This window comes from Dipodomys merriami, unplaced genomic scaffold, assembly GCF_024711535.1.
Source record: "Dipodomys merriami isolate MVZ:Mamm:240054 unplaced genomic scaffold, mDipMer1.0.p SCAF_317, whole genome shotgun sequence".
Lineage (NCBI taxonomy): Eukaryota > Metazoa > Chordata > Mammalia > Rodentia > Heteromyidae > Dipodomys > Dipodomys merriami.
The window spans coordinates 632,100-657,653 of record NW_027204682.1 but is presented as its reverse complement, the minus strand read 5'-3'; the positions used below and the strand labels follow the sequence as shown (position 1 = coordinate 657,653).

General features: G+C 36.1%; 1 pseudogene; it reads right to left on the bottom strand.

Annotated features, from left to right (window-relative positions):
- Window positions 1-22,528: 22,528 nt before the first annotated feature.
- On the bottom strand, window positions 22,529-23,155 carry LOC138841347 (protein lin-28 homolog A pseudogene; annotated as a pseudogene).
- Window positions 23,156-25,554: the final 2,399 nt, after the last annotated feature.

Sequence of the window (25,554 nt, the reverse complement as noted above, 5' to 3'; positions counted from 1 at the left end):
TCATCTCATTCTGTGTTGTTCTTTCATATCTGGTCTGCTTTGATTTCTAAAAATCTCAGTCTTTCACTATTTCTCTACTAACAATTATTTATATTAAGTCCACCGATGCAGACCTCAGAAGATGCTAAAATAAGAGTCCAATAGCTCATGAGCCATTAATGTAACAACATGGAAAAGGATGACATATTTATTGCTACCTCAAATTTTCTGAAATGCTGCAATGTCATCGTTTGATTCAAATTTCCATTATTTGTCTACAGTGTCATTAAGTGCACATAAATGCAAATATGAGTTGGGTGCTGGTGGCTAACGCCTGTCATCCTAGCTACTCAGGAGGTTGAGACCAGAGGAATGTGGTGCAAAGCTAGCCTGGTCAGGAAAGTACATGAAACACTGATCTTCAATTAGCTACCAGAAACCCGGAAGTGGTGCTGTAACTAAAGTGGCAGAGCATCCAACTTAATCTGAAGAGCTGAGGGACAGTGCTCAGGATCAGAGTTCAATCGCCAGGACCAACAAAAATGTGAAATATACTTTAAGTTTCACCAAAAGGAACAACAAAGTCAATAGTAATCTTCCCAAGCAGAAAAATTTTTCCAATATGACTCAGTGCACCTACGTTTGCTGAGTTATTTAAGTTATGGCTTCTTTGCTGCACATATTCTCTTTTTTAAAAATTGTCAATATTACCTTTATAATAAACTTCATCTCATATTTCTTGGTTCAAAAGAGAAGTCCATACAGTTGATGTGACTTGACTTTCTTATTGTCTTAGTTCAAAGACAACTCAGGAAGGAGAGTCTTTCAAACTCTTTTTTTTTTTTTTTAATTGTATTTTATTTTATTTGAGAACATACTGTACAGGGGGGCTACAATTACATGGGCAGGATAATGCATACATTTCTTACCAAGCATTGCAGCCTCCTCCATTGTTTACCCTTCACTTCCCTTCCCCGCCTCCCCCCTCCCCCCACCCAATTCTACCCCCCTCCCCCCACCCAATTATACCCCCCTCCCCCCCCACACCGACATTGTAAAGCTGGTTTTGACATGACATTTTGTACTTCTCATTGTTGCAACAGGTCCACCTGAATCCTTAAACGGCTTGTTTGTCCCCATCTCCTCCACATGTTATACTGACATCAAATATAGTGAAAGCGGGGGTTACACTGTGGGGGAGGGACATACAAAGCAACAAAGAAATAATCTTATAAATGCATTAGAAACACATGCATGAAAGAAACGAAAACATTAAAATACATATTTAAGGGTTCATTTTCCTAACATCACATTATCTGACCTTTTCCGCTTGACTCATACCTATACTAGATATTGCAAATAAGGGAAACCATGGGACCTATGCTTCTTTGGGCCTGGCTTACTTCACTTAATATAATTTTTTCCAAACCTTTCCATTTCCTAACAAATGCGGAAATGTCATTCTTTCTGATGGAGGCATAGAATTCCATTGTGTATATATACCACATTTTCTTGATCCATTCATCTACTGAGGGGCATCTGGGTTGGTTCCATATCTTAGCTATGGTAAATAATGCTGCAATAAACATAGTTGTGCTGGTAGCTTTAGTGTGGTCTTGTTTGTAAACATTTGGGTAAATGCCCAAAAGTGGGATTGCTGGATCATAGGGGAGATCTATGTGAAGTCTTCTGAGGAACCTCCATACTGCTTTGCAAAGTGGTTGAGCAAGTTTACATTCCCACCAACAATGAAGTAAGGTTCCTTTGTGTCCACATCCCCTCCAGCATCTGTTGTTGTTAGAGTTCTTGATTTTTGCCGTTCTAACTGGAGTGAGGTGATATCTCAATGTTGTTTTGATTTGCATTTCTTTTATGGCTAGGGATGTTGAACATTTCTTCATGTGTCTATAGGCCATCCTTGTTTCTTCTTCAGAGAAGCTTCTCTTTAAGTCTTTCGCCCACTTATTTATTGGGCAGTTGATTCTTTGAGGATTTGTTGTTGGGTGGTTTAATTTTTTGAGTTCCAAGTATATTTTAGATATGAGACCCTTGTCCGTTGTATGGCTAGTAAAGATCTTCTCACAATCGGTGGGCTTTCTATTGATCTTGCCAGCTATGTCATTTGCCAGAAGTGGAGTTTTAGCTCAAGCAGTAGAGTACCACTTTGCGGGCAGGTGTGCAAGAAAGACAACTGTTCAGGGACAGGCTCCAGCCTCTGAGTTCAAGCCCCAGAAGCAGAACAAACTAAACAAACAAATAAGCAAACAAAAAAACCCCACATATTTCTTTGGGCCCATCCTTAAAGCACTGCTTTGAAAAGAGGCTCCTTTTGCTGATCATACTCACTGGATCCTGCTTTTTGGAATCCTTATTGATATGGCGAACTCAGCACCAGAATAAAGGAATGGATATGTGACTTCTGCATCAAGACAATCATCTCAGGAGTTAAATATCCATGCATAAGACATTTTAAATCATCCATGTCTTTGTTTCTTTGTAGTAGTACATTGTAAAACAATGTTATTTCCTTTTTTTTCTATGCTTGCCTTCAAATGTCATATTGTTTCCTTTTGTAATACTCTCAACTAGAAGTTTACAGAAAAGATTTATGACTAAAGTGCACACTCGAAAAAGTTAGGGACAGAGTTTCCTTCAAGCCTTGGTTTATTTTCTTGTACAGTAAAAACGAGAGCACAAATTAACTTGAACTTTGTCATTTTTCTATGTTTAGTTTCTCTCCTGGATTGTTTCTACTTCCTGTAAAGGTTCCTTCCACTTACTTCCAGTCACAATCTACGGTATTGCTCCAGGCAAAATGAATGATTTCTGGCTTCATTGAAATAACACAAAGACATCTTTGGACACAAGGTAACACGTGTTTCAGAGACAACTTAGTAATGAGAAAATATGAAATTTACATGGCTTATAAAACATTATCCACGTACATAAGGCCGTATAAGACAATGTGAACTGAAATGAATCCCCAAATACGGACACAACTTGTTTTTGCTTTATTAGTATTGTTTTTAATGTATCTATCATGTATTATGTGATTTTTTTGTTTCTCTTCTATTTTCTTCCTCCATGGTATAACCCGTTTCCACTGTATTTGAGGTCGGTGAGCTGCAAGTTGCATATACATTTTTCTAATGTGGGGAGGGGAAGGGAAATAAAATGCTGAAAGAAGTATAGAATATGACCCATTGTTACAATGAGATGAAGAGGACTCTATGTTGAAAATGAACTTACAAGTTGGGGATGGGAGGGGAGAGTTGGGGCGGTGGGGAGAAAAGGGATGGCAGGGGAAAAACAAAAGAGGAGGTAACAATGTTCATTAGATAATGTACTCATTAACTTACTTATGTGACTCTAACACCTCTGTCCACCATTTTCACAATAACATAAAAAAACATTATCCTGGAGTACATTAAGTTCAAATTTTCTAAGTGCTCTGTAAATTAAGACCAATTTTAAGTGAGAAGAAGGTTCTCAGAAACATTTTTGTCAGTGTTTGTGTTGTGCATTATTAACCAAGTGGACATAACTTAACAGAAGGAGAAACAACAGGAATAAGAGAAAGAGAAGTTCCGTGTTTAAGTATAATGGTTCAATACACTATAGAAGACCCTGCAAATAAGACAACTTTGAAACAATAAAGCCAAGGCCAGTATGTAGACCTATGGGAGTAATATAGAAAAAGCATTACTCCTAAGTAGAACATGAAGAATGAGGCCACTCTCTTTCTTCTACTAGCTCTAAATAATGGTAGCTAATCATGCAAATTTGTAAACAGTAGAATGGAAGAATAATTCTAGTTCCAAGCCAGTCAGATATAAGACCATGGTCTTAACTGATGAAAAAAAAAAGGCCATGTTGAGAGAACAGAAATTATACTAGCAATGAACAGGTGGCCAAGATCACATTTCCTTTTCTTTTTCTTTTTCTTTTTTTGATGGTAGTGGGGCCTGAATTCTGGGCCTCGGCACTGTCCCTCTACTCTTCAGCTCAAAGCTTGTGCTCTACCTCTTGAGCCACAGCACCACTTCCAGATTTCTGGTGGGTAATTAGAGATAAGTGCCTCAGAAACTGTCCTACTCATGCTGGATTTGAACTGCAATCCTCATATCTCAGCCTCCTGATTAGCTAGGATTACAGGTGTGAGCCACTGGCACCCTGCTTACGATCACATTTCAAAGAGTGTACACTCAGCATATGTAATGTGTATGTTCATCTATCTTTATATGAACTCGAGTCAAAAATCTGGGCCAAAGCTACAAAAACGTTTGTAGTTCAAAAGTTGATACTCCTGGCAAAATAAAACCTAAGAATGTAAAAGAGTCTGGGAAGTTCAGTTTGCATCCAGCCCAGGCAGAAAAATCTTGAGACACAATCTATAATTAACCAGCAAAAAGATGCATTGGAAGAATGGCTCAAGTGGTGGAATACTAGTTATGAGCAAGATTGCTGAATAAGAGCTTGAGGTTTTTGCATACATATATACATACAAACACACACATACACACAGAGGCACTTATGTATTCAAACACACATATGAAAAAATTCTCAGCCTGTGTAGAAATGTTAGAAAATAATAGAAAATATGTCCTATAAGATTACAATTAAGGGATAATTTTTAATATTAGAAAGTACTCAAGTGAAATTTCCCCCCAAAAGATTGAGAATATTACATAGGTGGGAACAGAGATAGTAATAAATTCAAGGCATCATTAATAAAGGGATCAGATCCAGGGATGAATAAATCAGAGACCCCTTCAGTGCATCTGAAAATGTTCATATCCTGTGTCAAATGTTAGAACATCTTTGAAAATAGTACATGAACAATCTGAGCCATCAGTCTAGTGGAAAATATTAATGGAGAAGTTCAGAATTGCTTGTCTGTATCTAGATTAAATAAACCAACAATGTGATACAATGTGATACAAACCAGGAATTCTAGCACTCACACTAAGACATGTGATTAGAAAGTGCAGTTACATAGTGATTCATTCACTGGCTAGGTAGTATAATTTTGTCTCAATAAAACAAACCAAGAAAGGAATAAAAAATAAACAAGAAAGGAATACACAGTTGGAAGTTTGGGCTAATTTTGTCATTATGTTTTGAGAAGTCAAGTTTCCTACTGAAATGCAACTCATATATAATCCTCAGTTGTGTTCTAAATGTTCTCTTCAAAACAGAAGATTACTAGATGCACAAGACCTCATGATTTCCAATCAAAAATTTGAAAAAGTATGCATCATTCTGTTAGAGTCCAAGGAAATGATGAAGGATTACAAAAGCTTAAGCCTAGAAAAATAAGAAAGTTCATTTTATGTAGGAGTTTGTAGACCTGGCTAAATTAGAATTTAGATTTAAAATAAATATTATTCTTTGTATTTTAATATTCTATAGGTTACTACAAAATTCGTTTTAAGCAGAAAATTTAATTTACAAATTCACAATTGAATCTGCCATTCTATTTGCCTAAAATATTCTTTCAAGTGAGGTAAAATTAGAACGTAGTTAATAGTTAATTCCAACAGTTCATGGTAATGTGACTAATCTAGACAAAGTTGCCAACAAATTGATGCTATTAATTTATAAATTTAGATGAAGAGCAATTTTTTTGAGATTCTGGTGTAACTTGGTATGAAGAGAGTAAATGTGTGACATCGTTTTTCTTCTACCTATACATAACACAGGAAGAAATTTCCTTAATTATATACCTCTTCATACAATGAGAAAAATGCTAGGCTTAGGGTTTGTTTTTATTTTGTTTTTCTTGTTTGGTTTGTCCCAGGGCTTAACTTGTAGGCCTGGCCACTGTCCCTGAGCCTGTTTTTGCTCAAGGCTGTTACTTTACTACTTGAACCTCAGTGCCACTTGCGTCAGGCTTTTCCTGAGCAGTTTATTGGAGATAAGAATTTAAGGAACCTTTCTGCCTAGGTGGGCTTTGAACCATAATCTTCAGATCATAATATGCAGACATTCAGATCTCCTGAATATCTATTATAGATAAAATATATAACTATAAATATTATTTGCAAGTGTTCTGATCTCAAGAATAACACTGGGTGGAAAATGATGCAGCAAAGTTTACTGTAGTGTTCTTTCCACAATACGAAGGGCATCACATTAGCAGAAGTGTAGTATTTTTATTACAAAAGTTATACACTTGTCATGATGAGAATTTAAGAAATTTTAAGGTGCACCATTCACGTTGGAAATTGTTGGGCTAGGATGACTTTATGGCATAAAAACTTGGAATTGATGGTCATAGAAATAATAGCTAACATTGATGAACAAATATTTACTCTTGAGGAATTATTATAAATACTTCATAATTTTACCTTGTACCAGACTGTGGCTATTTTTTCTGTTGAATTTAAATATGTAATGCCCCATTGAAAACTGCACCTATTTCAGAATTAAATAAAATGCAAACAGGTACTGTTTTGAATTGTCTCTAATATGGCATGTTCAGAATTTGAAAATGAGTAGTTAGTAGTCATAGGAATGTTGAAGAACACATATACTCTGTCCTCTTAACAATTATTCCGTTTAAAAGTTAGGAGTTTCAACAGAATTGAACTATTTTTGTTTTAGTATAAGACAATACTAAAATATTTTTTTCAAAATAATCGCAAGTATATTCTGAAAATATTGTATAATTTGATAATATTCAAGTTGATTACCCTCTGATAAAGAAAGGGGTAATTAATTCAAATTAGCAGCCAAAGTGTTCATTTTTTAAAAAGTTTATACACATAGTATAATATTTATTATACCAATACAGTGAAATTATATTTTATGTAGCTCATTTTTAATTTAATTTTATTGTCAAGGTGATATGTAGAAGGTGTTGCAGTTATTGTAAGGTAATAAATACATAACGTTGAACTTTGTACCCGCTCCCTCATTTTTCTCACAGTTTTCCTTCACTCCAATACCCCTCACAAGTTGTAATGTAATTTACCAACATGTTGTCTTGTGAATATTGCTATTGCTTTGGTTTGCCCTTTGTTCTTTGTCTCGCCATTTCGTTGTTCCTCTTCCCTTACCAAATTAAGATAAATATATATAAAATACACAAGATACTGAAATCAAATATAACAGGGGATAAACCAAAGGGAAAACACAAAAGAAAAAAGAAATCACATAGTACATTAAAAACAACAACCACAAAGTAAAACTCTGTTTCCATATACAGAAGTTCATTTTGCTCATCATCATCTTATATGGTCATACATACATAGTTATTGAGCAATTCTGCTCAACTGCTAGTAATATCCTACACATTTCCTACTTATTACAAATGAGGAAACCATGGAATCCCTTTCTTGTGTCTTGTTTATTTTACTTAGTTTGATTTTTCTAAGACTTTTCAGTTCCATGTGAATTGGAAGCATAAAATTTCACTGTGCATATATAAACCGCATTTTGTCAATTCGTTCATCTACTGAGTGGCATATTGGTTTAAAACATGACTGCTTGTAATTATCACTTAGTGTCATTCAAAAATGAGAGATGCCACTTCCCCAGACATTCTAAAAGCATGATTTCTAAGTAAGATAGGATGTTACGGTGGTACGAGTGTTGAGATATCTGGATGAATCTAATGTATATCTCACCCTGAATTAGGCAGGAAGATATCCAATATCATAGAGGATAAAAATGGTAGTGACATAAATATTTCCCTTGAGAAAGATATAGGAGGCTGCCAGAAGTATGAAGTAGTTCTGATAATTTTGAAGAATTTAGAAATGAAAGGTCAAGTATGTCTCTTTAAATAATAATTATGTAAGTGGTAGGGCAAAAGAAGAGGAAGAGAAAATAATAACTGACAGCAAATCATTTTCCCGATAGACTATAAAAAGACATATTCTATAACTTTCAAGTTAAAGAGAGACCAATAGAATACATCCCACTTAATTTAGGTACATGCAAACTATTTACTTGGCTTTTACCTACTTTAATGCTCCAAAATAAATGAAGATTTATAAGAAAATTTATGTGATTGCCATTGCTTCAACCTGAACACTAACTGAAATGAGCCCTCTTTTTCTCACTTTGCTCTTGAAAAATAGTCCCTTAGTTCATGATGTTGTGGTTTATTGGAGTCACAGTTAGGGGCTTCTACTTAGACAATTATCCCAGAATAGTTTAAAGCAGTTTTTCTCCCAAGATATCCAAGTACATTGTCTGAAGCTGTACTTTGAACACACCCTCACACCTGAGCGCATAATTTGAAATTATATTGCAGCATTTCTTGGCACATTCTACTTTGTGCTTTTGTCTTCTTTGCACTTTCCTTTTGAGTTCATAGTTGATCTACTTCAATTTTATCTGGAAAAACTGCTAAGAAAATTGTTCAATGACCACTTCTTCTTTGCGCACACCCAGTCTATGTATGAAGGTACATTGTCCATGTTAAGCAATAGGGTAGTACTCACTCTCTGAGGAGAAAAGTTCCATGATATTACCCTATGCCCACATGAGAGTGTGTAGAATTTAAAGCATTTTGAGACAAACAATGATATTAGAATTGAAAGGCTCCATAGGGCCATTTCCTTGGAGCTCGTTAGTTTTCCCAGGAGAAATATAAATATCCACAAAATTTGGAGCTAATTTGTAAGTATCTGAATTAACACTAGATCCCAGATGTTGTGGTAATACAAGTCACCATTGTATTATTGTTACATCAGAATTCTTCACTACTTGACAATATGTATGAGAAAATGAAAGAAAGGCATTAAAGCACAATATATTATTTTTTTAGTCATTTAACACTAGTGGTCAGGGTAATGTCTGAACTCGTCCATTCAATAAAAGCTTGAAGTATATAAGAGCCCTTCCCACATATAAGAATTTGTGGCAGGTTGATTGACAGGGTTATTTCAGCATGGAGATATCCCTAATAAGAACTAGACTTAAAAAGAGTATATGGCAGTTAGGATGTGTCAATGACTATTGAGGCATTTTTTTTTATTGTGAAAATACTGTGCAGAGGGGTTACAATTACATGGGCAAGGTAATGAATACATTTCTTATAAAGCATTGTAGCATCCTCCTTTGTTTCCCCTTCCCATCCCTTCCCATCCTCCCCCATCCCTCCACCCAATGCTCCCCGACCCCACCAAAGATGTAAAGTTCATTTTCGACATAATGGCTTGTACTTCTCAGTGTTGCAATGGGTCCACCTGTATCCCTATTTAAACGATTTGTTTTTCCTCTTCCCCTCCACAAATTATACCGACATCAAATATAGTGAAAGGACGAGTTATACTGTTGGGGAGGGACATACAAAGCAACAAAGAAATAATCTATGCATTTATAAGGCATTTTCTATTCTAAAGAAGAATCAATTCGAGGAGTCTTCAATCCATCCATAAAGCTGTATGTTCAAGCTAATACTTGGTGTTACTTGTCCTACATTTATAATGAGTAGGCGTTAAGGTACCCAAATATAGCTAAAGGTATTTCAATAAAATCCAAAACTGATATAGATACATGGGTCACTCATTGGAACTGTAGGATAAATTAGGCTTGTCTGTGCTGTAGTTCGATCTATAATCTCCTGGCTAAACAAATCTTCAAAAATATTCACAGAATACCTCTAAGTAAAGTTCATGATAGTTATATCTGTATAGTTCTTCTAAGGTTGGGATAAAAGCATTTGGTCCCAACAATTAAAATCAACAGGATCTGTTGAATTTATGGATCCAGAATTTTATGACTTCATATTGATATCTCAAAATTTTATCAGTATGACTTTCTCCAAAACACTGTTCTTATTGGACTTGTCTATGTCCTTTTAGTTTTCAAATCTAGATAATATATTTCCTACAATATTTTCCTGAAAATTCTTTCCTTTCTTTACTTCTGTAAATCTGTGTTTATTACATTTTTGTTTCCTTATTTATCTCTTTCTTCCAATCTTGTCCACACTTTTGTTCACATTACTCACACTTGTGTCAGAACTTTCCTTTTCCTCTTCCCTTTAATAATGCCTCCAATTTTATTATTCTTTTTCACATTAATGGTCGTGGATATTTTGATGATGTCTAAACAGACCTATCTTTGTATGTGTTTAACATAAATTTTAGAACTATCAGAGAATTTTTACCTCTAAATACATCTTTTCCACCTGTAATCCTTATCATAGGAATATCACTAACATAGTTTCCAGCCAGAGAGGTGGAAGTATTTCAGATTTCTTCTTACCCTTCTACTCCTGCCCATTAGATAAGATGAATGATCAAGATTTTCTCAGTTTCTGTCACTAATATGATTTCTATTTACCCCTTTTTTGCCCCTGACACCAGCCTGTTTCAAATACTCATCACTGGTCACCTAGTCCTCAAACAACCATTTACAATGTATGCTTTTTCCCCATAGTCTTTTCATATTGGTCCTCTCCATCACCAAATTATTCTCCTTGTCAGCACACGGAGTGAAGTGCTCAGACACAAATTATAGTATCGTTATTTACTCACTCTATTGACTGTTGGCCTTACATTTCTCATCTGTAAATGCATGTAACTTACCAGAAATATTGAAGAATATATTTGTTGAATTCTAGACCAGGAAAAAGGAAAAGTGAAGAGTCCTCACGTTTTTCAACTTAGCTTGCAAATAAGGAAAGAGTTAATTTCAGTTTGTTGGTAAAAAGTCACAAATTTTTTCATGCAGAGATAAAAATAAATATTACATCCTGGCCCTAAAGCCTGTGTCCCTTTAAGACAACTACACGTATGTAAGTGGTATTATGTAAATTGTGTCATGTGTTCACAGATGTGTTGAAGAACATAGTCTTCATATATCATTGGAAAACATTGGTTATTGAATAGTATCTATATGAGAATGTTATTTGAACTAATCACCATAAGTTGAAAACTATATCTTAGTCCATCAAAATGTGGAAATAAATGATTTTATTTATTAAAAAACAATACCAACAAGCCAGGCGCTGCTGGCTCACACTGAAGTGTACAGTTTTCAGATGCCCCCTCTCAGACCACCAGGGTCCATGATCAATGCAAACAGCAAACAGTCATCTATTGCAAGCTTGAGCTTGGTCTTTCGTGCACTCAGTAACCGGTGATGTTAAGAGGCCCCGAGCTCAAAATTAGCACAGATTTATAGTTTCAAAAAAACAAGTGTAAGGGGTTTCTACACAAGCAAGTTCACAAGTTCAGGGGGTTTCCACACAAGCAAGTTCACAAGTTCAGGGGTTTTAAGTCCTCCCTGATCACACGTCTCTTTTTTTTTTTCCTGCTGGAACACCTGCGCAACTCTTCTCTTCCTTAAGGGTGGACAGGGTTGGTGGGAACCAGTGGTTTCTCTGAGAACCACTTTTTTCTTTGGCAGCACAGCCCTCTTTGGGGTTACTCTGAAGGCAGCACAGCTCAGGGGGATTAATCTTAAAATGGAGTTAGCTCTTCACACACCTGTAATCCTAGCTACTTAGGAGGCTGAGATCTGAGGATCGAGGTTCAAAGCCAGGCTGGGCAGGAAAGACTGTGACAATCCTATCTACAATAAGCCACCAGAAAATCGGAAGTGGCACTGTAGCTCAAGTGGTCGAGAGCTCCCTTTCAGCTGAAGGGCTTAGGGAGAGCACCTAGGCCCTGAGCTCAAGCGACTGAAAAAAACCCCAAAAAACACCAATAAAAAATACCACCAAGAAAAGTGAATATACATTAGAGAGACTGCAGGAATAACATTAGGGTTTTTACTGTCTCTACCTGTTTATGTGATTGTATTTCTTGATATTGAATCTCTCCTCTTGTTATTCTTATTGTATGTAATCCAACGCCATTTATTACTATGAATTCAATGTGGGAATGTAGCTTCAAAGATGTTTGAAGTTTTTTTCCTTTCAATCACAACATTGTCATTATCATAATACACTCTGGTCATCATCATCTTCATCAAAATTATTATTAGCATCATATGTGCTAATTATTGAAAGTCTGTTTTGTATCTATGATTTTGTTATTATTTGTCTTTTTATTAATAATTTTAATGTTACCACGGTGCATACATCCATATTAAAATTTTGAATAAAGAAAACTATCTAAACTATATCAGATAGCTTGACGACGTGCTTATAACAAATTATGCATGAAAGAAAAAAACCTTAAAATACATATCTAAGGGTTCATTTTCCTGCCATCATATTATCTGACCTTTTCCGCTTGACTCATACACATACTAGATATTGCAAATAAGGAAACCATGGGGCCTATGTTTCTTTGTGCATGGCTTACTTCAAAGTACAAGTTGTCATGTCCAAAACGAGCTTTACAACGTTGGTGCCCAGGGGGGGAGTAAGGGGGGTAAGGAGAAGGATTGGGATTGGGGGGGAGGGGGGAGGCTGGGAAGGGATGTGAAGGGTAAAGAAAGGAGGAGGCTACAATGATTGGTAAGAAATGTACGCATTATCCTGTACATGTAATTGTAACCCCTCTGTACAGTATGTTCACAAAGAAAAAAAAACTTATTAAAAAAAAATTATGGAATGGATGTTTGAAGCATTGCAAATTCCTCACCAATTTGAATTAACTTTCTCTCTCCCTGTCACTACACAGAAATATTTAAGAGTTTGAACAGAATTTTTTCAAGTGATATACTGTAAATGTAACTACAATATTATATGCATATCTAAAATTTCCTTGAAAGTAATAAATTCTACTTTCTATTTAAATATTCATTATTTTATTCTAGTAAACTTTTAGATAAATAGACTATATATCTTTCAAATGAAAAAGGTCAAAAATAGTAGCATAAAATTCTGTCCTCTCTCTCTCTCTCTCTCTCTCTCTCTATATATATATATATGTATTTGAGATATATATATATATATATATATATATATATGATGTATAGAAAGATGCATTTTTAGGGATTATTTGTCATGAGAAATATATACATATATCTATCTAAATTTATGTGTAGAATGATATACATTGTAGTAAAACAAACATCTTAGAACATAATTACAATTTTTTAAAATTCATCAAACCAAGTGTCAGTAACTCATACTTATAATTCGAGCTATTCTGGGTGCTGGTATCTTAGAATTGTGTTCGAAACTAACCCAGACAGAAAAGTACTTGTTAGATTCTTATCTCCAATTAATCACTAAAAACAGGAATAAGCTCTGTGCCTCAAGTTGTAGAGTGCATTCCCTGAGCATAAAAACTCATAGGGACAACGCCCAGGCCTTGAAAACAATATCCACAACAACAAAATATATCACATTAATTTCACAAAAGCATCTTTTAACTGCTGTGAAAATTTCTTAGAAACATGAATACATGCCCTTGGAAAATGTTAAGTAAAATGTATAGAATATTTACATCTATGCTGAAGACATAGATAAAGATTAAGTTATTTAGGTAATGATTAGGAATTAAGAATAATGATAGGTAAGTAAAATATTGGGACTGGTTTTTTATTCTATTTTATGATAGTATTAAAATGATATTTGTAGTGATTATATAAAATTACTCTTGCTTGGTATTTGAATTATAATAAGTGATAAACATTTTTAAATGATATCCAAAGCAAAGGAGTATCAATTCTTTTGTAATTTCAAAACAATTAAGAAAATTATTGCAACGCTGCTTCACTCTAAGACTATATTTGTTTTCTTGTTCTAGTTTTTATATGTTCGTAGAAATTCCAAAAATTCAATGGATTTTGGCATTCAGGAACAGCTTCATAGATACTAATATTGGAGTCCCTTAAGTGGAATTCTTTTATTTCATTTGTTATTTTCACAAATAAATCAAGATGATTGTGTATTTTGTTTCTTTTCACTGCTTTTGGCTCTTGAGAATACATTTTTTTACCTAGCAAAGTAGAGAAAAGCAACTGTATTGGCTTTCATAAAATGCAGATGCATAGAATTGTGTCTTCTGTCATTTGCTAAAAGTTTTTTCCAGAAAAAGTTGCAGCAATGAGAAGTACAAGTTGTCATGTCCAAAGCGGGGGGGGGGAGAAGGATTGGGACTGGGGGGGAGGGGGAAAGCTGGGAAGGGATGTGAAGGGTAAACAAAGGAGGAGGCTGCAATGCTTGGTAAGAAATATACGCATTATCCTGCCCATGTAATTGTAACCAATCTGTACAGTATGTTCACAAATAAAATAAAATAAAATAATAAAATAAAATAAAAAAGAAGAAGTTATCAATTACTTATAAGTGATGCATAATTCCTAGGTATTCCAGTTATCAAATAGACTATTTGATTGAGTTCTCTTTATAAACTCAAAATAACATACAAAAAAACCCTCAAAATAAACAGAAATCACATCTTTGTTTTAAACGCTGTTGTCTACAGAGTTTTTAGCCAACACCAAAAACATCTCTTTAGCTATTCTGCATTTTGTGTGATGAATTTTTAACAATTTTTTTTCTGACATGTAATTCACTTGCAATATATAACCTCCTTTTATTGTAGACATTTTAGTTTTGGAAGTGAATTGTACTTTCATAGGTTTTCAAAGCATAATTTTCACAAACTTGCATTTCTTCAAATAGAAATCTATAAATTTATAGAACAGACATTTAAATAGATATAAAATTCTGTTATAGGAATTTATCCAGCATACATCCTCTACAGTGTGTCTTTTCAAAATTTGATTTGGGGGATTTTTTCCAGGGTATCATACATACTATTCAAGTGCCCTGTCAATGAACTACAATTCCCTGTCCAAACACTTTTTTTACTTCTCTTTAATACATTCATAGAAGTGTAATGAATGGATCCTATACAATTCTTTTTGAAGTCTAAGACTTGAAAACTTGCTTGCTAAAATGATTGTATTATTCAAATCGATCATTATGAGGAATTTATCAATTTCTCCACAAATGCATTACTATATTTTGTGTCATCTTCTTATATTAGGGTCCTACTAGTGAGTTTTCTTTTTCTTTTTTCTTAGATACTAAAGAGGAACTTATATCATATGCTCCTATTATTGACTATTAATTTACAAATGTTCTTTAAAAAATATCCTATTCAGGAAAAAAATTATATAGAATTAGAAGATATAAAAATACTTAACATTCAGAATCATTGTAGAATTCACCTTGTAGCATTAACAAATATATTCCCTCTATCTGTTTGATATGCTTTCACTTCGGTTATAGTGTCCTTTGAAATATGAAAGGCTATCACTTGATACAATCCAATATATTCTTGCTTTTCTTTAGCCACTAGTGCTTTCCATTTAGACACCTTTACTGATACAATGTCATGAATTTTTACGTTTATGTCTTATAGGTTTTTACATCTCACATTTAGATTGATAACCATTTTTATCTTAAATTTTTGTATAAGGATTGAGGTAGGTCACACCTGTAAACCTAGCTACTCAGGAGTCTAAGATCTGAGGATAACGGTTTAAAGCCAGCCGGGGAAGGAAATTCCATGAGCCTCTTATCTCTAATAAACCACTAAAAAGCCAGTAGTGGTGCAGTGGCTCAAGTGGTATTAAGTCTGTAGTATTAGATGATAGTTTAGGTTCCTCCTAGCAATATGATTTTGTGAAATCCTGCACCAAGCAATATTTTTCTTTCCCTAGAAGAGAAACCTCTGTCAAACAATTAATAATAGCTTTTTCTCCTTCAGGCATGCATCTGTAGTTTTATTTTATTCATATATTTCATGATCTGCCTGTGTATGCCAAAGGCTGCCATGAAAATAAAAACACCCTTCTCAGCACTTAGCATGTGTTTACCATTCATAGATATGAAGGTGTTTAAATGTTACTGAAATTGCTTTGGAATAAATAATGTTCACCCTGACTATCTTGAGAAAGAAGAATTGGTTTCTCAGCACTTTAGGTAAGAACTTGAGGGAAAGAAACAAAAGGAAATGTGAGGAACAACTCAACACAGAGATTCAAATGAAACAAAACAACCCAAGAAAACACTAATTAATTCAGTACTCAAGAACCTGCAGGAAATGAAAGATTTTTAAAAAATCAGCTCTGACAAGCTTATGAAAATCCTGACTACATGGGAATGCAATATTGTGAGGATAGTGGCTAAAGCCCAGACTGAACAGAAAGTTCTGTACACAATGCCATGCACCTGTTATTCTTAATTCCAGGAAGAATAACATCAAGTAAACTGAGAGCAAAGATCAGTTTCTTGCTGAAAAATAATCAGGATAACTTAGGGCTGGGGGCATGACAAAGTGGTAAGAACACACATTTAAGTGGCACAAAACACTCAATTCAAACTCTAATATTAGAGGTAATAAAGACAAAACTATGATTTTAAATAATTAGAACAATTGTAACACTTGAGTATTTGAGTGGAGAAAAATCTATGAGAGAGTTAGAATGAACCTACGTTCCAATGCTTTCTACTTTAGTGATAATGTTTATTGATACTTCAGACAAAACAGAGTTACTTTGCAAATGTGCATGGATGTGCATTTGGGTGATGGAAATACTCTACTTACAAAGGTGTAAATTAAATAGATTTTTGGAGGTAGATTATAGTTCTTGAACTAAGAGCCTGGGTGATGTCCCTGAGCTTTTTCTCTCAAGGATACCACTCTAATACTTTGAACCACAGTTCCAATTCTGATTTTCTGTTGGTTGTTTGGAGATAAGAGGCTCATGGACTTTCCTGCCTAGGATGGTTTCAAAGCACGATTGTCAGATCTCAGCCTCCTGAGCAAACAGGATTCCAGGCATGAGCCGTCGATGTTTTTAATAATTTAGTAAATTGTATAGTTACAGAAGTTATAAGTTATCATTGTAACCTGTGTAATATATGTGTGTATGTATAGATCAATGCATAGATAGAAATATTTCAACATATTTTTCATCTACAGTAGATTTATGAAATCATCCTTCATTATAAAATAAAATGGAAACAAAAGTTAATATGGAGCAAAACAAAGAGAAGTGTTACATGTTTCTTTTTGTTGAATGCAATATGAATTGTGAGAATCAGTTTGGGAAAACCATCTCTACTTTAGCAAAAAGGATAACTGCTATTTATTCCAATCCTTCTATTTGCCCATATTGTGCATCCTCACACATGAGTGTCAAAATCAAACCACAATTTTTGCCTTTGTATTTAACTCACCTGTTATAATTTAGGCGATAGATGAAGTAATCATATAAAGATTAAAATAATAGTAAGCGAGGCTATGAGTTAGAGCTGAAAAAGATTTTAAATATGATAATAGCTAACTAAAATGCATATTTCTTACTTTCAGTCTGTTAGGTCTCTCATTCCCACAACAGGAAAGTACATAGAAGGTGTTCCGTAAATTATAAGTACAATTATTAAAAATGTATTGAAAGAATATGGGCACTGTGTGCTTTTAGCTTATTGAGACCTATATAGGGTAGTGTGTTTTTGAGGACTTGCAAAACGTTGTGATGGAGATGAAGGGAAGGATGTGCTTATTCTGGAAAACAAGTTGGAGGACTGCTCCCAGAAAGATAGTGATGAATTCTTCCAAAAGGTTACAGTAAAATCACTTTCACAACCATGTTCACTATTGCACTATTCATTGTAGCCAAGTTATAGAAACAGCCCAGATGCCCTTTGGCGGAGTGATGGTTGGCAAAAGTGTGTCATATATACGTAAGTGGATTGTACCTATCCATTATGAAGACTGTTACGTTATTTGCAATGAAATGGATAGATGAAAAAATATGTAAACTAAATCAGAGCCAGACACAAAAAGGACCCATGTTCTGTCTCATATTTGGAAGCTAGAACTTTATACAAGTTTACACAGCAATATTAACCAAATCATGCTATTTGCAGAGGAGTATTTAAATGATGTCATTTTTTATCAAATTAAATTTTTAATCCAACAAAATGAATACTGGGAAACTATCACTTGGAAGGTGTGAGGGGAAGTGAATGGGAAGGAATAAAGAGAGTTATGGAGGAAGAAAGTGAAGACAAAATATTCAATGCAGATAGTATGAAACTAGAAAAAATTAAAGTCTGGTGAGATTCTGAAGGGTAGGGAATAGTTATATAAAGATCCATTGTACATAAAAACATGACTTATAGAATGGAAATTCCCTTGTACAACTAGTTAAGATAATAAAAATATAATTAAAAACAATGGAGATCTTAAACTGTGTTCTTTTAAACCATGAAACAATATAGTAGTTTCCTCCTCAGAAATTTTCTTTTCAGGTATTTTCCTTATAGTGACAGAAAAATGATCAATGCAATGAATATCAATACATCACATTGCACATCATAAAGAGACACAATATAAAATCAGAGTAAAAATGTTAGAATTCATCACATGATAAAATAACAGGTAGAATTTGCCAAACGCTAGTTGGTTGTTTTTCCAATACTTTACCCTTGGTATCTAATTTAATCCTCAGAGTAATTGCATAAAGTGGAACTACTTACATTTTTAATTCTCTGATGATGATATTGAAGTCTTCAGTGTTGTAATTACTAGTACAACATTGCACACATGGTATGTGTTAGCCTGAGGTCCATCTCCGAATGTATCAATTAACCTCATTCTATTTCATGACTAAAATACTAGCACTTAGTCTACAAATTCGAGGAAAATTTCCCATAATTATTGTGTACACTCATAATATTTCACTTTGTCTTTGTTAGAAAATAGGTAACTGTAATATGAAAACTCAAAGTTCATAATCAATACATACCTCTCTGGTGAAAGGAACTGCTAAAGAATAACATTCTTGATTTCTAGGTCAAAATAGCAGAAATCATATTCTATCCCTTCACTCAACACTGCACTGCCTGGGGACCCTACCTCTGTTTAACACTGTCTTACTAAAAGAATGACCTCCCCAATTCCTGATGGAAAGAGACTGCATGTCTTATGGACCAATCATTTCCACATTGTAGCTCACCTAAATTGTTTACTATTAGAAGGTTTTTTTAAATTTTTTTTTTGGGTCCGGTTGTGGGGCCTGAACTGTGGGCTTGGGCTCTGTCCCTCAGCTCTTCAGCTCAAGGCTAGCGCTCTACCACTTGAGCCACAGCGCCACTTCTGGCTTTTTTCTTTTTGCTTATGAGGTGCTGAGGAATCGAACCCAGGGCCTCAGGCATGCAAGGCAAGCACTCTACCACTGAGCCACCTTCCCAGCTCTAGAAGATTTTTAACTGCTTATTATACCCAACATTTTGAGAGAAAGGTATACTTTAAAATGCTATTAAAGCAAGACTGATATAAAAATCACTTTGACCCCAGATATGTATTTTACCTTTCCTGTACCCAAAAATGCAGACTGACCTATCATTAATGTTAGGAATGAGAGGATAAAAAATCATAGACAGGGCTTGGAAGGTGGCTCAGTGGTTAAAGGGCTTGCCTTGCATGCCTGAGGCCCTGGGTTCGATTCCTCATCACCACATAAGCAAAAAAAAAACAAAAACAAAAACAAAAAAGCACGAAATGGCGCTGTGGCTCAAGTGGTAGAGCACTAGACGAGCTGAAGAGCTGAGGGACAGTGCCCAAGCCCAGAGTTCAGGCCCCATGACCGGACAAAAAATAATCATAGAAAACAAGATCTAAGCATGAATTAAAGCCTTTCCAATTTCTGAATACAATTGGTTTAAAAAGACATAAAGAGCTGGAAGGTGGCTCAGTGGTAGAGTGCTTGCCATGCATGCATGGGGCACTGGGTTCGATTCCTCAGCACCACATAAGCAAAAAGAAAAAAGCCGGAAGTGACGCTGTGGCCCAAGTGGAAGAGCTCTAGACTTGAGCTGAAGAGCTGCGGGACAGCGCCCAGGCCCAGAGTTCAGGCCCCACAACCAGACTCCACCCCCTAAAAAAGACATCAATACTACTACATTGTTTCAAAATTTCTTTTTTTAAGTATTCATTTACTTATTTCTTCATTGTATTTTCCCAGGAAAAGAAAGGTAAGGGAAGAGTCATTATGTGTTTAAAAAAATGATTAGAAAAGGGGAAAGGAAGTACTCGGGTACAGCACAAATCAATCATGAAATAAAACACCGCAGTACTGGTATCATAAAAGCCCAAGGAAGCTTTAGTCTGGGGATCAGAGAAAGGACAGACAGGTACACACTTTTCCAGCCTCCCTCCCCATAAATTCAAGTTCTCTCACAAAGCTTTGGTTTCTAGCAGTAAACATGGCGTTACATTCGTCTCCCATTAAACAATCTGTGGCCACTTTGACATAACTTTTCTTGCACCTGTGTACAAGTTCCTGAGTGACTTTAACATACATTCATATTACCTTTCCTGGTCTGCTGACCCCACTTTCTACATGGAAAGCCCAATTGATTTTCTCTAGTATTACAGAACAAGCAGGTTTGGTCACAAATGTCATATTTGATGAGAATTACGTTTAAAGAAAAATGGACTCAGGTTGGGAACAAGGTGTGTGTGTGGGGGGGTGGAGAGGTTGGAGCACTAGCATCTTCAGAATCTTTGCATAAGTCACATAAAAGTTGAAGAGACATTCCAAGAGTCATCTGTGTATGGGCATGTAGGTTTTCTTTTGAGGGAGAAAAGGGTAGAGGATAGGGACTTATTATTATTTTTACCAACGAAGATCTAGTCCAAAATGGGAAATAGGGGAAGTGAGGGAACAAAAGAAAAACTGGTTCAAGATCCTCACTTTAGAAGTTCCCCCAACTTAGCTTCAGATCCTTTTGTCTAGTGCAGAACCTTCTGTCAAAGATGCTTTGGCTGTTTTTCTCAACTCTAAAAGAAGTTTGTAAACAATAAAACCCCAAAAAGAACATGGAGAAAAGACCCACATATTATTATTTACACAAACTAGGCCATCTAGCAAATGACCAACTCAGAAACTCAGTAAAGTCCTACAGAGCCTAGACAAATACAATTAACTAGAGGGGGCAGCATTTGTGGGAAGACAAGAAACTAGGATCAGACACACATCATCCAATGCATTCTATTGCATTTGTCCCATTTTAACACATGAGGTAGGTTTGTGGTGATCTCACAGCTTGTAAACGAAACCTCCTTTTTCTCCTTTAGCTAACACAACACTATGAACAATTATGCAGCAGGGCAGGACAAGGGCTCCAGAGAGAGGCTTACACTTATGGGTTTCCCTGGAAGCCGAGACTGAGGATTTGGTCCTTGCTTTTTATAGATCCATACCTGCATGGCTAGTAGAAGGTGGACACAAATCTGTGGTCTTAAAATCCAAACATATCAATTCCCATTCCTTAGAGGAAAAAAAATACATATACAGTTATTTGCACAGTAATCCCAAGCTAACCTAGTAAAGGATAGATATAGTATATGGAAAGAAAACAAGTCGCAGAGCCATAGGATTAGACAATCATTACTAACCTTGGCTTCCTCTTTGGTCGTCTTCTACCTTGTCTGAACCACCGTTTCCTGTTTAGACTAATTTCCATTCTTCCAGCAGAAGGAGAACAAGTCATGGGGCAACCTAATTAAAAACCTAGTCTCCCATGAAACATTTCCAAGTGTTGAGGGGGTTTCAAGAGGACCCTATGGCAAAAAAGCCAGCTCTAATTGGCAAAAATGAAGTCGTTCAATAGGCTATGCACTCCAAATGATTGCTCTCCATGGTGATAAAAACAACAAAGTCTTCCTGCTATGCCGACCTGGAGCTGTTGGCCATTTATCTCTGAGATTGCTCATGTACCTGAGAACACAGTGCAGGAATGAGGGCCTTAAGATTAAAATATATAAAAATACAAAACCAGAATATTTATAATAAGAAAAAAAAGTTAAAATGCACAAGATACGTCATTCACACAGATATTGCAGGTTTGGCATCCTGGAGAAAGCAGGGACCCAAGGTACAGTAATCCAAGGGAACAAATAAATTACAATCACATTGGCCCAGAAATGGGGGCGGGAGCAGGGAGAAGCTCAGAGCAGCAGGTTTGCAGCCATTCCCTAGTCACCCATGTTGCCTGTCATCACAACCCAATGCCTGGACCAGCTCTCCCAGCACTACAGCTCAAGATAGGGTGATGAGGAAACAAGATGTGGAGGGGAGGAGGTGGTGGAGAGACAAAAAACAAAACAAAACAAAACAACCCTGCCTTGCTCCTGACAGGTCCTCCTACCCGGGGTACTACACCTTGGGGATTTGAGCCCTTGGATCTGCTGGTCTGGTGCTTAATTGTTTCACACTCTGGCAAGAGAAATTGGACACATCCTTCTTTAAAGGAACAACTTGCCAATCTGGGTCACTTTTAGAAGCTGGAGGCTGGGGGGGAGGGAGGGGAAGCATGTAGTTCAGGTGAAGATTATCATATAAAGTACGCAGGTTTCACAAGTGGTTCCCCCAAAGCCCCTCACTTGAATTGGGATAGATCATGATGGGATTACTATGCATCACCCCTTCCCCTCATCAAAAGAGAAGATGGGATGATGCTGGGACATCCTGGCCTGAGACGTATGGAAGAGACAGCTACTCGCCAACCCAATCCATATTCCAACTTTCTCCACTTTGCCGATTGATGCCTGCTCCTTGAAACTTCCTGCTAGCTAGAGTTGTCCCCCCCGACTCTGGGGGCTCAATTTTGGGCCTCAGGGAGCAGGGCAGGGCTGTGGATCTCTTCTTCTTCCCTAAAGTAGGCAGGCTTTCCCTGGGAACTGGGGACCTGCTGAGCCTTCAGTGGACAGGAGGCCACCATGTGGTTGATGCTTTGGCAGAAGTGGCACTTCTTGGGCTGTGGTGGCAGCTTGCATTCCTTGCCATTATGGTCTAGACTACCACAGTTGTAGCACCTGTCTCCTTTGGATCTGCTCTTCTGCATGTTCTTCCCCTTTGGCCACCTCTTACTCCCAATACAGAACACCCCACTGGGCCCAGTGACTTGGATGGATTCTAGGCCTTTGGCAGGCTTCTTAAAGGTAAACTCCACAGCCTCTCCCTCCTTCAGGCTCTGGAAGCCCTCCATGTGCAGCTTATTCTGGTGCACAAAGACGTCCACCAGGGGGTCGAGCGCTACCCTTATGCAGGCTGTCATGGATAGGAAGCCGAACCCTCTGAGCACATTGAACTACTTACAGATGCCAGCCCTGTGCAACAGCTGAGGCTCCTCAGCCACCTGAGCAGCATCCTCCTGCGCCTCCTCGGGTGCCTGCTCCGCTGCCTTGGCGCAGCCACCTCCCAACTGCTGGTTGGACGCCAAGCCCATGGCCGTTGTCTGAGCCTGCAGCCCCGGGCCCCTGATCGGGCTGCTGCTGGCCCCAGAGAAGTGCGGAGGCAAAGGGCAGGTTGGCAGAAGAGGTCGCTACATCTTCCCCGCACAATCCATTTTTCAAAATTTCTTATGATACTGAAGATTCAATTATAAACTATTAACACTTGAAAATAACTCTTTTTTTTGGGGAGTAGGACACAAAACACAAGATTAATCCTAATCATTTTCAAAGACATTTATTTATACTACAAATAAACTCTTATAACTACAAAGATTCTAAAAATAACTCAAGCATAGTGTCAAAAAGCACATAATTTAACTTCATCATGTACGTTCAAAGGATTGTGCTAATAGAAAACAAAGTTATACTAATAATTAGCTCACCCAATTCACTTCCATTCTTTTATTCTATATCTTTTAGTTTCATAAAAACTGGCTTTTCATAAAATGATGAATAAAAAGCCTATATATCCATTAACATTTTCAGATTTTAACAATGTTTATTTCAGAAATGTTTTTAGCTGTATAGTCAATGAACTGAAATAACATTGAAATATTCAAAGGGGTTTCAGAAATTGCAAGACTTGCTCTGGGATGTTATTTATATTGGAAAAGATACCCAAAAAGCCTTATTTGTTAAAGTTGTGATAGTTACTCCCACAAAAGAACAATTAATGAAGAAACATTTGTATGTACAAAACAACTTCAAATGCATCCACAATCTGGAGGTGACACATGCTTTTTGTTTGTTTTTGCAATGTATATCTAACAAACATATCCACAATACTGATTTTCAGTCAATATAATGGGATATTCAAACCTAAAAAATACGGGGTTTATTATCTTAGTGTGAATAGATATGATCTTACAAAGAAAATTATTTTCAACAGAAATCTGGAAAGAGTTTATCCACCTTGAGTTTCACAGGAATAACCAGCGAGTAATACTTGTTTGGTCGAGTAGGTCAAAAGCACTCCATGAGTATATCTTAAAAGTATATCCAATTTAAGAGGTCAAATACATATTTTGTACTGACAGTCATCTTACATCAATAGCTCACTACCTAATTATATGTGTATCTTATTGCCTAATATATACTAAGAACTGAAAGTGATCTCTTTTAACTGAAAGTGATCTCTTTTATCTAACTTAATGGTGTAAATGCTTTGATTATGATGATGTTATTATTTGACAAATAAAATGTACAGAAGGGTGGTTCCACTGAAATAACAGGATGGAACACTGATAAATAACTATATTTCAACACAGCTCTTTTCAGCCTCACTCTGTCCACATTGGCAAGCAACATTGCAAATGCACACACTCACGCATATACACACACATGTGCGCACATTTATAAACACATATACATGCATGCCAAATTCAGGATTTACTGTACAAAAAAGTTCAAATAAAATATTAGTGATTAGGAAAAATGATAACTTGCCTTATTACAAAATAATACATAATCCAGTGTCCACGATTGTTACATTTTACCTGCCTCTCCACATGCGACCACTTAATTTATTTTTAATTAATTAATTAATTCATTAGTTTGGTGCTTATACTAGAGCTTGAACTCAGGGCCTGACTCTGTTCCAGAATGTGTTTTTTTTTTTTGTTTTAGTTTTCTCAAGGCTAGCAATTTAATGCTTATCCTACAGCTCCATTTCAAGCTTTTGTGGTTACTTTCAAATCAGAATCTAATGGACTTTTTTTTCTTGGTCTGGTTTCAAAGCACAATCATCAGATTTCATCTTTTTGATTAGCTAGGATTAAAGACCTGAGCCACCGGAGTGGCTCCTACTTTTCTCTATACTTATCTAATGCACATACTTAAATAGTAATTTAAAACTGAGAGCATACAACCAAGATGTACAGTGATGATATTGTCCTGTCAGAAATTCAAGTTAATAATGTAAATTTATTCTTAAGACCATACGCAAAAAATACGAAGAAATTTGATGATGATGATGATGATGATGATGATGATGATGTGTGTGTGTGTGTGTGTGTGTGTGTGCTATTGCAATATATTCCACATATAAGCACTGTGAATGGGTGTCCAGCCATTCAGAGTTATTGCATGAATATCTGCCTTGAGCTACCAACTCATGGACAATGTCTAGGTGTCCACTCTGGGCTTCCCAATGAAAAGGGGTTTACTCATCCTCATCCCTATTATTCATATGAGTGGCCTTTTTGGAAAGTATTCTCCGCACTGTAGTAAGCTGCAAGGCAAGCACTCTACCACTGAGCCACCATCCTAGCCCAAGGTTTAAGATTCTTGTCTGTAATTTGGTCAAAGCTCTGACTCTTTATGTAGGCTACTAAAAATGTATTTACTAATTTCAAGTAAATACATATATTCTATTTCTATCTCTTTTAAAAAA